Here is a 17,393-nt window from a genome sequence, read left to right as displayed (position 1 = left end):
CTCATTCTGACATCTTGGGGAGATAAGAGTCGTAGGCTGAACGAATTATAGGATATGGACCTGGAAAGCCTACATTTATTCAGTAATCCCATTGTATTACGACCGGTTGTAGATTAATGGTATATGGTAAATCCCGGAAGGTAAACCCGAGCAAGCTGGTACCTGCAGAGAGTAAGTCCTAGGGGTTAAATCCTGAGTGGTTTGGGTCTATGTGTATGGATAAATTGTCATGCTTAGGTAGGTTGTAGAGAATAAGTCCATGTGATAAAAGGTTGCATATAATTTCTGGAGGAGAGCCACATTCATACATTAGAAAAGTAAGAAGATATTCAAACTTTGTTTGAAAGTGATTTGTGTGGATTAATACTAGCAATAAAGAGAGAGATTGGTTTATGCCCTATTGGGACAGGGAACACTGACAGATTATATGGAAATAGGAAACGATTGTGAATAATTTTGGTAATGTGTGTTGTTAACAACAGTGATATTTCAGCCGTAACACTGGTATAAGACATTATGTCAACCGTAATCTCCAATAGTAAATTGGACAGACTTTTCAGTACTGGTTCTAATAAAAGGTATTAGGTGCTGTGACCAATTAATAGGCACAAATACCATAACTACTCCCCGGAGAAGTGCGTATCGCTACCTTTGAAAATAGTTAAGACTCCTTGCAAGCTCGGGGGAGAATTAGAGTTAATATTGTGAGTAATTGTTGGTAGAGTTTTGAAAAAGCAATTCTGTTGAGTGACAGCATTTGGGTTACCAAACCTAAAATGACCTTTTAACAATTTTGAACATTAAGGGCATGGTAGGACAGTGGTCTTAGCATTATCATGTTTTGTTTGTAATTAAAATGTTTGTGTTGCTGATTAAGTTTAGCATAAGTGAATACTAACGAAATGTACACTTTCTCTTCCAGGAGAGGATGGAGGGTCATTATCTCTCTCGGTTATGAATATTAGTTAGTGGTGTTAGTACCGTGTTTGATTTATTGTGTGGGGTCTTTTCAATTTGGTTATAAATTGGGTATGCAGAATGATGGAAATGTTTGAAATGGTTTTTAAACCAAGGGAAAGAAAATACTTAATGGTGTTGAATGACCTTTGTTCTAACTTTCTGGTGAGGCCTGATCAACCTCACTAGAAAGGATAGAGACGTTGGGTGAGATTTAAGTATAATATGAAGAAGTGTATAGCTGTTTATGTTTTGGTTTTTAACTTTGTTTCGATACAAATCTCACCAGATTGGGTCTGCTGTATGGTCGGGGTTTCTCCCTAAGGGTTAGCTCTCCAAATCCCTGCAGTGAGATTGCCAGTATGATAAGGGTGTATAAGCCAATTTGGAAAATATTGTCAGCAGTGTGTTGGTATGCTCTTTAACATTTGTTTTAGAAATGTTGTATTAAAAAAATTAGGAAGGTAATCATTTGCCATTCGGTTTTCCGATTCGAAAGTCCTTAAACTGTTGTTTTGGTCTATCCTCTCTCAAAGTTATGGTGATAGTGACTGCAGATGGTATCTTGATGCATGGAAGGAATAAATCGACGAGAACAGTGTGAGCTTCACCCCCCCCCCCAACTGGCTGAAGAAATAGTGACAAAGGCGTTCACTACGACCTTGTCTTTCATCACTTCTACTGAGTCCGAGCCAGCAACAAGTACACAGCATCCATTCAAAGCTGTCAACTGCCTTTTTCTCTAATGCCTATTCTCTCAGGAGTGTGGCATGAGTCCACGTGGAGTGAGCATGGAGAGAGATCCCGTCCAATATTCTTTCATGATGCTGGTGTACTGGTTGAAAAATGAACAAGTTATAATGGAATGTAAAAAACAGTGGCGGCTCAGGTGAGATACATTGAGAGGACAAACTGAAACTATCTGAAGCAGAACATGAATAAACACCGGAAAAAGAGTACGGGGAAGGAGGGGGTGGTCAACTGTGCCTGTGAATTGATTTAAGGTTGTTTATTTGGGGTATCATGTTGATTTTGGAGGTCTACACACGCTTATTGTAATTTAGATTAAAATGCATTTGTAACGATTTTCCTCTTCTTCTGACCAAGGAGTAAGAGAGGTCGGACCAATGTGCAGCGTGGTAAGTGTTCATTTTAATATATAAAACTGAACACTACAAAAATACAAAATAACAACGTGAATGAACAAACAAAAATCGAAACAGTCCCTTGTGGTACAAACACAGACACAGGAAACAATCACCCACCACTCAAAAGTGAAACCAGGCTACCTAAGTATGGTTCTCAATCAGGGACAACGAATGACAGCTGCCTCTGATTGAGAACCATACCAGGCCAAACACAGAAATCCCAAATCATAGAAAAAGGAACATAGACAACCCACACAACTCACGCCCTGACCATACTAAAACAAAGACATAACAAAAGAACTAAGGTCAGAACGTGACAGCATTGAGATACCGATCTGTTATTAACTGCCTTCATTTTGCTGGACCCCAGGAAGAGTATGGGGATCCATAATAAATATAAACACAAACATGCCACTCGCGAAAGTAAACAGGGACAAATGGGACGTAATGAGAAAAGTTCCTATCTTGTAGTACATACTGTTTATATATTTCCCTGTTTTGTGAATGTACATTCTAACTGTCGGTGTGTGCTAAATTGAGGGTCTCGAATTCGAGTGATCAACTCAAAGTGAAGCACTAAGGACTGTCATTCTAAAATTGGGTTTGATAATTTAACAAGTGTTATATAGTGATTCGGAAAAGAGTGAAAGAGAGAGGGCACAGCACTAAACTGTGAGCAGAGCACAAAGTGAGGGGAGGGTGCACTGCTCGAATTTATTGAGTCTAGGGAGGGTTTTCCTCCCTTTAAATCTTATTTTATCATGTCCTCTGAGAGGGAGGTTATTACAGAATCCACTAGATAATAGCTTGGGCTAACCATGATGGGGTATTTTGAGAGTAGGGGTTTTGTTTTACAATGTCATCAGAATCCTAATCAGTGGCGATTATAGAATGTAAATCTTGGTGGGGCAAACTCCAAAAATGTTTAGATGCATGCCAGCAAAGACACTACACAACATTAAACAATACGTTAATTACACTATAACGGTGACAAGTGGTGCCGACAAACTGCTAGGTCCTAAATAAAGCTGTCCCAACAGCAGAGCTTTCTTTCCAGTACTTTGGAGTGAATCCTCACCACTGCTACACCTGGCTATCAGCGGAGCCTTGTTTGGCAGCGAAACAATTAATTCAGCCTCGTTTACTGACTTTTTTAAAAACATAGCTGATATGGCTGTACAAACTACGGCATAAGAGAACGATGAGCGGACAAGAGGTATTCCGTAATTTCGATTAAGACTAATGAGCGAGCGACGATGGACGTAGTCGATATAACTATGTGTTCAGCACTTTTGAAATGTACAGCGACAGAATGCAGAACATGGACTGCTCTTACAGTAAGTCTGAACCGTAGGATAAATAAAGGGGGCATATAAGCAGACAATGAAACCTCTTACAATATTAGATGATGACATTTCTCAAAAACAGGTTATAGGCTACATGTGCAGCATCACCGAGTCAGAACAGTAACGTTAGGCGAAATTGAGAGGTGAAAATAGACCAAATTATTAGGATGAGGCATATGGGTTACTAACAGCTTACTACATAACATACTTAGGCATGCTGCAGCTAAGAAAGTAATACTATCTCCCTTGCATGTTTTATAATTTATGCAGCAGCATACAATACATTTTTGGGCTCACCTTGGCTTGTGATGTGCCCACTTAAACTTGAAGGAGGCTCAAACTTGAAGGGTTTTGTCATCAAATTTTGTCATCAACGTTTGGCATTCTCTGTATTAATGGTGGGTACTCAATTGAGTAGCAGGCTACTGGTTGCATTGAACTGCTTGCAGTTAGCCACGGATTCATTCCAAATGACTCATTTTACTTTGCAACTCTGCCTAGAAGACCAGCATCCCGGATTCGTCTCTTCACTGTTGACGTTGAGACCGGTGTTTTGTGGGTACTATTTAATGAAGCTGCCAGTTGAGGAATTGTGAGGCGTCTGTTTCTCAAACTAGACACTCTAATGTACTTGTCCTCTTGCTCAGTTGTGCACTGGGGCCTCCCACTCCTCTTTCTATTCTGGTTAGGGCCAGTTTGCGCTGTTCTGTGAAGGCAGTAGTACAGAGAGTTGTACGAGATTGTCAGTTTCTTGGCAATTTTTTGCATGGAATAGCCTTCATTTCTCAGAACAAGAATAGACTGACGAGTTTCAGATTAAAGTACTTTGTTTCTGTCCATTTTGAGCTTGTAATTGAACCCACAAATGTTGACGCTCCAGATACTCAATTAGTCTAAAGAAGGCCCGTTTTATTGCTTCTTTAATCAGAACAACAGTTTTCAGCCGTGCTAACATTATTGCAGAAGGGTTTTCTAAGAAGGATTTGCTAACACAACGTGCCATTGGAACATGCTGATAACGGGCATATGTAGATATTCCATAAAAAAATCTGCCGTTTCCAGCTACAATAGTCATTTACAACATTAACAATGTCACACTGTATTTCTGATCAATTTGATGTTATGGACACATTAAAGGACATTTCTAAGTGACCCCAAACTTTTGAACGGAAGTGTATTTCCAACAATCCTTCCTCTGATCATTGTCCACTCTCATATTCCACAACACCTAGAAAACATATTGATTTGAACAGGGAAGCTTTAACATTAGGATCAGTGGTGACCCGTCATCCAGGGCAGGGTTTTGAGCCCCACATTTTTCGCAAAAAACATGTGGGCCTCAAAACCCTGCCCTGAATGACGGGTTGCCAGTGATCCTAATGTTAAAGCGCATCAATACATGGATTGGATTGCTGGATGATACAGTACAATTACGTACAAGGTTCATAGTCCGTGTCTTGCTTTGACACCCAAGGCTGAGGATGAAGGAGACTGGCATGGAGACTAGCATCCCATTGGCATGGATAAGAACGGATGGACGGTATCTTGTCCCAGTCTCATTCGCATCAAGGGTGGTGTGTAATTATTAAACATATATTTTCTCTCTTCCCTGTTCAAATGAATATGTTTTCTAGGTGTTGTGGAACATGAGTGTTGTCATGAGAATGTCTGCATAAGGGTGTTAATTGCAAAGGCTGGAGGACCGACATCAGTGTATTCTGTGGAGTCACAAAAACCAAGAAGTTAGCGTTACGGAGAATTGGGAAATGACTGCAGCGGAGATCTATGTGGTTCATAAATTAAGGAAGAGAAGTTCCTGCAGAGTGTAATTAAGAAACATTTGACTCAGAGTTTTGTGAGGTTGGATACTCTTCCAACGCCATTTCTCCCCCATTTCTAACAGCCAGCAAACACTTGACATATCTCCCAGAAGATTGGGACCGAGTGACGGTGACAGGAAGGTTTCAGAAGGGGGCTGCTTATATAACGCTGAGACCCAAAGTTTACACTGGTGCTGTAGGTTTCCGGGAGGGCAGGCAGTGTGCTGCCGGTGATGCGTTGGGCAGACCACACCACCCTCTGGAGAGCCCTGCGATTCCGTGCAGTTGCTGTACCAGGCGGTTAGGCAGTTGCTGTACCAGTTTCGGAGGTAGGGAGTATCTGAAAGATTCAGTCCTAAATCTATCAGGGATCAACAACGGCAATAGGAGATCAGGAGCAGGAGACAATCAATGCAATAGCTATTCTCACAGCAGTCTCTGTAGGGACAGTAACTGAAGGATGCTATAGTAACAGTATGGAACTGGACTATAGCGCAAATGAGGAATAATTTGAAGTATGCATCATGGGCAGTGTTAGTGGTGACATTGTTGGGATAGCATCTTTTGAGGGCATTGATGTTGAAATGTATAAACAGTGCTGAGTTACCACAAGAGTAGGTAAAATTGCCTGTGCCATTAAACCCCTACAACTCATCCAGAACGCCGCAGCCCGTCTGGTGTTCAACCTTCCCAAGTTCTCTCACGTCACCCCGCTCCTCCGCTCTCTCCACTGGCTTCCAGTTGAAGCTCGCATCCGCTACAAGACCATGGTGCTTGCCTACGGAGCTGTGAGGGGAACGGCACCGCAGTACCTCCAGGCTCTGATCAGGCCCTACACCCAAGCAAGGGCACTGCGTTCATCCACCTCTGGCCTGCTCGCCTCCCTACCACTGAGGAAGTACAGTTCCCGCTCAGCCCAGTCAAAACTGTTCGCTGCTCTGGCCCCCCAATGGTGGAACAAACTCCCTCACGACGCCAGGACAGCGGAGTCAATCACCACCTTCCGGAGACACCTGAAACCCCACCTCTTCAAGGAATACCTAGGATAGGATAAGTAATCCTTCTCACCCCCCCTTAATGATTTAGATGCACTATTGTAAAGTGGCTGTTCCACTGGATGTCAGAAGGTGAATTCACCAATTTGTAAGTCGCTCTGGATAAGAGCGTCTGCTAAATGACTTAAATGTAAATGTAAAATTAGGGCCACCGCACGTGTATATCGGGAGGCCATGGAGGAGGAAGTAGATGGAGAGCGAAGTGAAAATAACATGACTTGAGAACATCTCGTGTAACCTATGGCCAGAAGGGGAAGACTGGGTGAAAGCATGAGGAGTTTTTTTAGGGCCTTCATTTTTGTGGAACGCAGCAGAAAATGATCCCGAAGGTATAGAGTCAGGCAAAGAGAGAGTGGGAATTGTCATGTCATCAAACTTTGTTTTTTCCAAATACACTGCTCAAAAAAATAAAGGGAACACTTAAACAACACAATGTATCTCCAAGTCAATCACACTTCTGTAAAATCACTTAGGAAGCAACACTGATTGACAATAAATTGCACATGCTGTTGTGCAAATGGAATAGAAAACAGGTGGAAATTATAGGCAATTAGCAAGACACCCCCATTAAAGGAGTGGTTCTGCAGGTGGTGACCACAGACCACTTCTCATTTCCTATGCTTCCTGGCTGATGTTTTGGTCACTTTTGAATGCTGGCGGTGCTTTCACTCTAGTGGTAGCATGAGACGGAGTCTACAACCCACACAAGTGGCTCAGGAAGTGCAGCTCATCCAGGATGGCACATCAATGCGAGCTGTGGCAAGAAGGTTTGCTGTGTCTGTCAGCGTAGTGTCCAGAGCATGGAGGCGCTACCAGGAGACAGGCCAGTACATCAGGAGACGTGGAGGAGGCCGTAGGAGGGCACAACCCAGCAGCAGGACCGCTACCTCCGCCTTTGTGCAAGGAGGTGCAGGAGGAGCACTGCCAGAGCCCTGCAACATGACCTCCAGCAGGCCACAAATGTGCATGTGTCTGCTCAAACGGTCAGAAACAGACTCCATGTGGGTGGTATGAGGGCCCAACGTCCACAGGTGGGGGTTGTGCTTACAGCCCAACACCGTGCAGGATGTTTGGCATTTGCCAGAGAACACCAAGATTGGCAAATTCGCCACTGGCGCCCTGTGCTCTTCACAGATGAAAGCAGGTTTACACTGAGCACATGTGACAGACGTGACAGAGTCTGGAGATGCCGTGGAGAACGTTCTGCTGCCTGCAACATCCTCCAGCATGACCGGTTTGGTGGTGGATCAGTCATGGTGTGGAGTGGCATTTCTTTGGGGGGCCGCACAGCCCTCCATGTGCTCGCCAGAGGTAGCCTGACTGCCATTAGATACCGAGATGAGATCCTCAGACCCCTTGTGAGACCATATGCTGGTGCGGTTGGCCCTGGGTTCCTCCTAATGTAGACAATGCTAGACCTCATGTGGCTGGAGTGTGTCAGCAGTTCCTGCAAGAGGAAGGCATTGATGCAATGGATTGGCCCGCCCGTTCCCCAGACCTGAATCCAATTGAGCACATCTGGGACATCATGTCTTGCTCCATCCACCAACGCCACGTTGCACCACAGACTTTCCAGGAGTTGGGGGATGCTTTAGTCCAGGTCTGGGAGGAGATCCCTCAGGAGACCATCCGCCACCTCATCAGGAGCATGCCCAGGCGTTGTAGTGAGGTCATACAGGCACTTGGAGGCCAGACACACTACTGAGCCCAATTTTGACTTGTTTTAAGGACATTACATCAAAGTTGGATCAGCCTGTTGTGTGGTTTTCCACTTTAATTTCGAGTGTGACTCCAAATCCAGACCTCCATGGGTTGATAAATTTGATTTCCATTGATAATTTTTGTGTGATTATGTTGTCAGCACATTCAACTATGTAAAGAAAAAAGTATTGAATAAGAGTATTTCATTCATTCAGATCTAGTATGTGTTATTTTAGTGTTCCCTTTATTCTTTTGAGCAGTGAATAATTATGTATAGCTTAACGCATTAATAATAGTTATGTTGTGGGTGAGAAACAGACGCCTTACAAGTCCTCAACTGGCAGCTTCATTAAGTAAACTTTTTCAGGACCCTGTCTTTCAAAGATAATTAGTAAAAATCCAAATAACTTCACAGATCTTCATTGTCAAGGGTTTAAACACTGTTTCCCGTGCTTGTTCAATGAATCAAACAATTAATGAACATGCACCTGTTGAAAGGTAGTTAAGACACTAACAGCTTACAGACGGTAGGCAATTAAGTTCACAGTTATGAAAACTTAAGACACTAAAGAGGCCTTTCTACTGACTCTGAAAAACACCAAAAGAAAGATGGCCAGCGTACCTGCTCATCTGCGTGAACGTGCCATAGTCATGCTGCAAAGGAGGCATGAGGACTGAAGACATCACTGGCAACAATGTCGCCTATGGACACAAACCCACCGTTTCTGAACCAGACAGGACTGGCAAAAAGTGCTCTTCACTAACAAGTCGCGGTTTTGTCTCACCAGGGGTGATGGTCACATTCGCGTTTATCGTCGAAGGAATTAGCATTAATCTGAGGCCTGTACTCTGGAGTGGGATCAATTTGGAGGTGGAGGGTGGGTCATGGTCTGCAGCGATGTGTCACAGCATCATCGGACTGAGCGTCTTGTCATTGCAGGCAATCTCAACGCTGTGCGTTACTGGGAAGACATCCTCCTCCCTCATGTGGTACCCTTCCTGCAAGCTCATCCTGACATGACCTTCCAGCATGACAATACCACCAGCCATACTGCTTGTTCTGTGCATGATTTCCTGCAAGACAGGAATGTCAGTGTTCTGCCATGGCCAGCGAAGAGCCCGAATCTCAATCCCATTGAGCACCTCTGGGACCTGTTGGATCAAGTATAAACACCATGGGACCACGCAGCCATCATACCGCTCAGGAAGGAGGCATGTTCTGTTTCCTAGAGATGAACATACTTTGGTGCCAAAAGTGCAAAACAATCCCAGAATAACAGCAAAGGACCTTGTGACAATGCTGGAGGAAACAGGTACAAAGTATCTATATCCACCATAAAACGAGTCCTATACTGACATAACCTGAAGCCACTCAACAAGGAAGAAGTCACTGCTCCAAAACCGCCATATAAAAGCCAGACTACGGTTTGCAACTGCACATTGGGACAAAGATCTTACTTTTTGGAGAAATGTCCTCTGGTCTGATGAAACAAAAATAGAATGACCATCGTTATGTTTGGAGGAAAAAGGGGAGGCTTGCAAGCCGAAGAACACCATCCCAACCGTGAAACACAGGGGTGGCAGCATCATGTTGTGTGGGTGCTTTGCTTGCAGGAGGGACTAGTGCACTTTACAAAACAGATGGCATCATGAGGTAGGAAAATTATGTGGATATATTGAAGAAACATCTCAAGACATCAGTCAGGAAGTTAAAGCTTGGTTGCAAATGGGTCTTCCAAATGGACAATGACCCCAAGCATACTTCCAGAGTTGTCAAAATGGCTTAAGGACAACAAAGTCGAGGTATTGGAGTGGCCATCACAACGCCCTGACCTCAATCCCATAGAAACTTTGTGGGCAGAACTGAAAAAGCCTGTGCGAGCAAGGAGGCCTACAAACCTAACTCAGTTACACCACCTCTGTCAGGAGGAATGGGCCAAAATTCACCCAACTTATTGTGTGAACCTTGAGGAAGGCTCCCCGAAAAGTTTGACCCAAGTGAAACAAATTAAAGACAATGCTGCAAAATACTAATTGAGTGTATGTAAACTTCTGACCCATATGATGAACGAAATTAATATAATTCTCTCTACTATTATTCTAACATTTCACATTCTTAATTAAAGGTGGTGATCCTAACTGACCTAAGACAGGGAATTTTTACTTGATTTAAATGTCAGGAACATTATTATTATTATTATTTTTAATTTTACCCCTTTTTCTCCCCAACTTCGTCCTCTCATCGCTACAACTCCCATACAGGCTCAGGAGAGATGAAGGTTGAAAGTCAAGCGTCCTCCGATACACAACCCAACCAAGCCGCACTGCTTCTTAACACAGCTCCATCCAACCCGGAAGCCAGCCACACCAATGTGTCAGAGGAAACACCATGCACCTGGCAACCTTGGTTAGCGCGCATTGCGCCCGGCCTGCCACAGGAGTCGCTGGTGCGCAATGAGACAAGGATTTCCCTACCGGCCAAACCCTCTCTAACCCGGACGACGCTAGGCCAATTGTGCGTCGCACCAGGTTACGAAAGAGCCAGGGCGCAAACCCAGAGTCTCTGGTGGCACAGCTGGCGCTGCAGTACAGCGCCCTAAACCACTGCACCACCCGGGAGGCCCTGGAGAAAATTTTCTTATCAAACGACCATTGGTAGTCTGACGTATCCATTATAACAGACACTCCAAGAACAAAGGGAATAAGCTACAACTACAAAATACTTTGATCTCTGGTGGACAAACCAGAGACTTTCTGTCGACTGACTCTCCAGAAGACGGACCGGCGATTTTAACAGAGTCAACAAAGGCATACAATCGTAAATATGTCAATTGTAATTATTTTTGAATGAGTGGCTGTTCATGTGCAAAGTAAAAGCATTTCTATGTTCATAGTTATCAGCTGTGTGTACTATAGTGAAGTCCTTTGTCTTTTCTCCCACTCTTTCTTACATGCCCCTCCGATTTCATTTTGTGTAACAAGCCATCATATCAGTTTAGTCCACTAGGGACTTTTCATTGGAATATGTAGTAATCAATGTGTATGTCACACCCTGATCTATTTCACCTGTCTTTGTGATTGTCTCCACCCCCTCCAGGTGTCACCCATCTTCCCCATTATCCCCTGTGTATTTATACCTGAGTTCTCTGTTTGTCTGTTGCCAGTTTGTCTTGTTTGTCAAGCCAACCAGCGTTTTGTGTCAGCTCCTGCTTTTCCCCAGTCTCTCTTTTCTCGTCCTCCTGGTTTTTGACCCTTGCCTGTCCTGACCCTGTATCCACCAGCCTGACCACTCTGCCTGAGCCCGCCGTGCTGTACCTTTGCCCCACCTCTGGATTATCGACCTCTGCCTAACCTGAGCCTGCCTGCCGTCCTGTACATTTGCCCCTGTAAACATTGTCACTTCTGCATCACGGTCTTACCTTGATAGCTGATAGTGTAACCTATTCTGTTTGTGTTTATGTAATTCTGTGTGATTATTTAGTTAGTTAGTAAATAAATAATTAAGCCAATAAGTATATAACTGATTCATCATTTATGCTAGGGTTCGTGCAGATATCCAAGAGTTTGCAACATTCGGAACATGACTGAGGTAATAATACATTAATAATTGACTGTAATAGATAATGTATGAAAATATCTGAAGAGAGTTAAATTCGGGAAATAGTAACTCTTTAAACAACATTTTCCTGTGGTGCCCCAACTTCCTAGTTAATTGTTTACATGATTAGTTTAATCATGTAATAATTACACATAGAGAATTGATTCAATAATATAACAGTCTTCATATTAATGATAGTCCAAGACATGACAGCCACTTTGCAAATGCGATGATATGCATACAATGCTTTAAGAGTTTTCAGCTATACTTTTCATGGCTGTTTATTTGCCACCACAGAAAGATGCTGGCACTAAGACCGCACTCAGTCAGCTATATAAGGAAATAAGTCAACAGGAAACCACTCACCCAGAGGCGGCGCTCCTAGTGGCCTGAGACTTTAATGCAGGGAAACTTAAATCAGTTCTACCAAATTTCTATCAACATGTTAAATGTTCAACCAGAGGGAAAAAAATTATAGATCACCTGTACTCCACACAAAAAGCTCTCACTCACCCTCCATTTGGAAAATCCAACCACAACTCTATCCTCCTGAGTCCTGCCTACAAACAAAAATTAAAGCAGGAAGCACCAGTGACTCGGTCTATAAAAAAGTGGTCAGATGAAGCAGATGCTAAACTACAGGACTGTTTTGCTATCACAGACTGGAACATGTTCTGGGATTCTTCCGATGGCATTGAGGAGTACACCACATCAGTCACTGGCTTTATCAATAAGTGCATCGAGGACGTTGCCCCCACAGTGACTGTACGTTCATACTCCAACCAGAAGCCATGGATAAAATGCAACATTCGCCCTGAGCTAAAGGGTAGAGCTGCCACTTTCAAGGTGCGGGACTCTCACCCGGAAGCTTACAAGAAATCCTGCTATGCCCTGCGACGAACCATCAAACAGGCAACGCGTCAATAAAGGGCTAAGATTGAATCATACTACACCGGCTCTCACACTCGTCTTATGTGGCAGGGCTTGCAAACTATTACAGACTACAAAGGGAAGCACAGCCGCGAGCTGCCCAGTGACACGAGCGTACCAGACAAGCTAAATCCCTTCTATGGGCGCTTCGAGGCAAGCAACACTGAGGCATGCATGAGAGCATCAGCTGTTCTGGCCGACGTCCATAGCCATGAAGTGCTTTGAAAGGTTGTTAATGGCTCACATCAACACCATTATCGCAGAAACCCTAGACCCACTCCAATTTGCATACCGCCCAAACAGATTCACAGATGATGCAGTCTCTATTGCACTCCACACTGCCCTTTCCCACCTGGACAAAATAAACACTTATGTGAGAGTGCTATTCATTGACTACAGCTCAGCGTTCAACACCATAGTACCCTCAAAGCTCATCACTTAGCTAAGGATCCTGGGAGTAAACACCTCCCTCTGCAAATGGATCCTGGACTTCCTGACGGGCCACCCCCAGGTGGTGAGGGTAGGTATCAACACATCTGCCACGTTGATCCTCAACACCGGAGCTCCCAGAGGTGCGTGCTCAGTCCCCTCCTGTACTCCCTGTTCACCCACGACTGCATGGCAAGGCACGATTCCAACACCATCATTAAGTTTGCAGACAACACATCAGTGGTAGGTCTGATCACCGACAACGACGAGACAGCCTACAGGGAGGAGGTCAGAACACACGTTAGTTCAACCGTCTCGGTATATGTACACCGATCCTGTAGAGGTTTAACATGGTCTGGCAACAACTTGAAGAGTGCTATGGTACACCCGAAGTGATCAAGAATGCACTGTTGAAGAAAACGTATGATTTTCCAAGCTTAGAGAACTGGGTGACATTCTTCTTGAACTGGAGTGTGCTCTAAACCTCAACTACCTAGGTGTCCATGAAAAGTAAGAAACCTGTCAGGTACAGCAGCAAGACATCTATGACTGTATTCAAAACAGACATGTCATCTGAGCTCTCAAACCACCAAACCAAACCCAGTAAGACAAGGGTTGAAAGCCCTGACTATCACTGCCCAACACATAACATGCCTCATCCTCTTAAAAAGTGTAGTGTGTTAACCTCTTACACTTATGGTGGCGCTATTTCATTTTTGGAAGAAAAACGTTCCCGTTTTAAACAAGATATTTTGTCACAAAAAGATGCTCGACTATGCATATAATTGCTACTGTTCGAAAGAAAACACTCTGACGTGTCCAGAAATACAAATATCTTCTCTGTGCGTGCCCTTTAACGTGAGCTTCAGGCAAAACCAAGATGACTTGGCATCCAGGAAATGACAAGGATTTTTGAGGCTCTGTCTTTCATGATCTCCTTATATGGCTGTGAACGCAAGAGGAATGAGTCTGCCCTTTCTGTCGTTTTCCCAAGGTGTCTGCAGCATTGTGACGTATTTGTAGGCAGATCGTTGGAAGATTGACCATAAGAGAGCACATTTACCACGTGTCCGCCCGGTGTCCTGCGCCGAAATTGGTGCGCAAAAGTCACCTGCCAGTATTTTTCCATGGGGCACAGAGAGAGAAGCAAGCTTCCACGAACTGCATGTCAATGAAGATATATGTGAAAAAACACCTTGAGGATTGATTCCAAACAACGTTTGCCATGTTTCGGTCGATATTATGTAGTTAATCCGGAAAAAGTTTCACGTTGTAGGTGACTGCATTTTCGGTTCGTTTCGGTAGTCAGGCGCAATGTAGAAAACGGAACGATTTCTCCTACACACAGACGCTTTCAGGAAACACTGCGCATTTGGTATGTGGCTGGGAGTCTCCTCATTGAAAACATCAGAAGCTCTTCAAAGGTAAATGATTTTATTTATTTGGTTATCTGGCTTTTGTGAAAATGTTGCGTGCTACATGCTACACAAAATGCTATGCTAGCTTTGCATACTCTTACACAAATTAGTCAATTTCTATGGTTCAAAAGCATATTTTGAAAATCTGAGATGACAGTGTTGTTAAGAAAAGGCTAAGCTTGAGAGCAAACGCATTATTTTAATTTTATTTGCGATTTTCAGAAATCGTTAACGTTGCGTTATGCTAATGAGCCTGAGGCTTAGTCACAATCCCGGATCCGGGATGGGGAGTTTCAAGAGGTTAAGATCCGAAAATGTGCCCAGTCAAAGCTTATTATGCTGGGAAATGAGGGAAAGCTGTCAAAATGTTTGTAGTGCTTGATGAACAGAGCCTCAAATCTCTGGCCTATACATTTTTTTTTCAACCTCTTTAACATCAATGACAACTCTGCTCCATACATCATGAAGACCTGTTCTGGGGTAACAGAGACATCAGTCAGGAGAACGGTCAACTTCATGGTGGAGTCTATAGACGGACACATGCAGCTCACTCTCCATACTCTGATAGACTGTGACATGATGCCAGACGATAGGATGGAGATTCCCTCCCCAGACATTGCGCATCATCATCCCCATCTGCAACCAGTGGCGGACAAAATTCCAGCCGTGGACCCAGACGCTCCCATCCTCCTGCTCTTAGGACGAGACTCTTTAAGGGGACACAAGGTACGAGAGCAAATCAATGGGCCCCACGGCACTCTTTATTGGAGCGGTAGCCTACCTGAGAGTTATTGACTCGAAAGGTTCAATGCCATGTTGGATTTGTCATTGGGAAATCTAAATTTGCTCCTCGACCGGCCCACACTATCCCACTCCTATCCCACGCCTAGAACTGTGTGCGGTTGTGCTAGCTGTTGAGATGTATGAACTGATCATAGACGAAATGGACACTGATGTAAATACATCCAAGTTCTACACAGACAGTAAGATAGTTCTCGGTTACATCCACAATGTCACCAAAATATTCTATGTATATGTTGCCAATAAGGTAACTAACATCAGGAAGTCTACCCATCCAGATCACTGGTGTTATGTAAACACTGACAGCAATCCAGCAGACCATGCAACCAGGCCCATACTAGCTGCACTCTTGAAGAACCCCAGTTGGCTCTCAGGTCCACCTTTCCTGGCCCAATCAAACTCAAATGAGCCTGAGACTATCAATTTTGACCTTGTAGAGCCTGACGCAGACGCAGAGATTTGACGAGACGCCAAAAAGGTTTCTGGAGCTCAACTCTGCTCTCATCGCTTTGAGAGCTTCTCAATCTGGAAAGCTCTCCATCGAGCCACAGCACGACTCATTCATGTTGTCAGATCCTTCTATAAATGGTGTGGACGACACCAACAGCAGAGGCTGGCATCACTGTAATAAACCACACAGTACAAGTACAGTAGTCATTCTTTATGCAGACAAGCAGCTAAAACAACTCTAAGGTGCAGTTCTTTCAGTGCAGCTATTTATTGTCACGCTACAGTCTCTGAAAATATTTGTTTGTAAGTTCAATTCAAGCATATTGTTAGTGATTGTTATTCATAGAATTGCTTACTTATCAATTTTGGTTACATTTTACTCACGCAAATTGCCTTGCCTTTCATGTATGCTGTCAGCTGTATAAGTTTACTCTTGCGTCATGTAAGAGAATTGTAAAATATACTATAGTTTTGTTACTATTTCTAGTGTAATATGCTTTGTTATTGTACAGAGGTCTTTGCACATTATTAGAGGAATGAAAGGAGTTGGCTAGTTGTCTACTCATATGGTAATTGGTACTCATATGGTACCTTAGCATGTGTTTTGTATTCATGCAACTTCAACTTGAAATGTCTAATGTACAGCTACTGTACGTCAATGTGAATCGAATACTAAAGTATATTATTTTCTGTTTTTGCAGTTTCACAACATGAACGTTTTTAATATATTTGTTCAAGAAAAGTCACACCTTGGGAGTTTTATTGAAGACTCAGTTTTTAACTATCTGTCTAGTTTTGCATTGGACCGCAATTCCAGGGCAGAATAGCTATTAACACAAAACTAACTTCCAAATGTCCAGACTGTCCCAACTCGGGTTGCTTAAGATTCTTTGGATTTTTGATAGCACTTATACTTTTTGAACTATATCAATATTTAAATAAGCTCCCAATGCATTTCAATGGGGAAAATGGGCCATTGACTTGAATGGTTTACAAATATATAATTTATTTACCAATCTCTATCACGACTCAGAATATGACCCAAATGCAGACACAGGAGGTGGATAGTACAGTTCTCAATAATTTATTATAGCATGGGGCTAAGGGCAGGTCGAGTACAGGCAGAGATTCGTAATCAGGTCAGAGTCATGCAGGTACAGGATGGCAGGCAGGCTCGGGGTCAGGGAAGGCAGAATGGAGAGAACTGGGAAAAACTAGGAAACAAACACTTGAGAAACAGTAAAACAGGATTGCACGCTTAAGACCTGACAAGACAACTGGCAACAGACAAACAGAGAACACAGGTATAATGATCCATGGCACGAAGCCTCCAGTGAGGAGTCATGGCACGAAGCCTCCAGCGACGGCCTCCAGTCCGGAGCCTCCAGCGACGATCTCCAGTCCGGAGCCTCCAGCGACGGTCTCCAGTCCGGAGCCTCCAGCGACGGTCTCCAGTCCGGAGCCTCCAGCGACGGTCTCCAGTCCGGAGCCTCCAGCTACGGTCTCCAGTCCGGAGCCTCCAGCTACGTCCTTCAGTCCGGAGCCTCCAGCGACGGTCTCCAGTCCAGAGCCTCCAGCGACGTCCTTCCGTCCGGAGCCTACAGCGACGGTCTCCAGTCCGGAGCCTCCAGCGATGGTCTCCAGTCCCGGGCCCGCAACGAGGGTACCCAGTCCGGGGCTCGCAACGAGGGTGCCCAGTCCGGGGCTCGCAACGAGGGTGCCTAGTCTGGGGCCAGCAGC

This window comes from Oncorhynchus masou, chromosome 12 (assembly GCF_036934945.1).
Source record: "Oncorhynchus masou masou isolate Uvic2021 chromosome 12, UVic_Omas_1.1, whole genome shotgun sequence".
Classification (NCBI taxonomy): Eukaryota; Metazoa; Chordata; class Actinopteri; order Salmoniformes; family Salmonidae; genus Oncorhynchus; species Oncorhynchus masou.
This window is presented reverse-complemented; position numbering follows the sequence as displayed.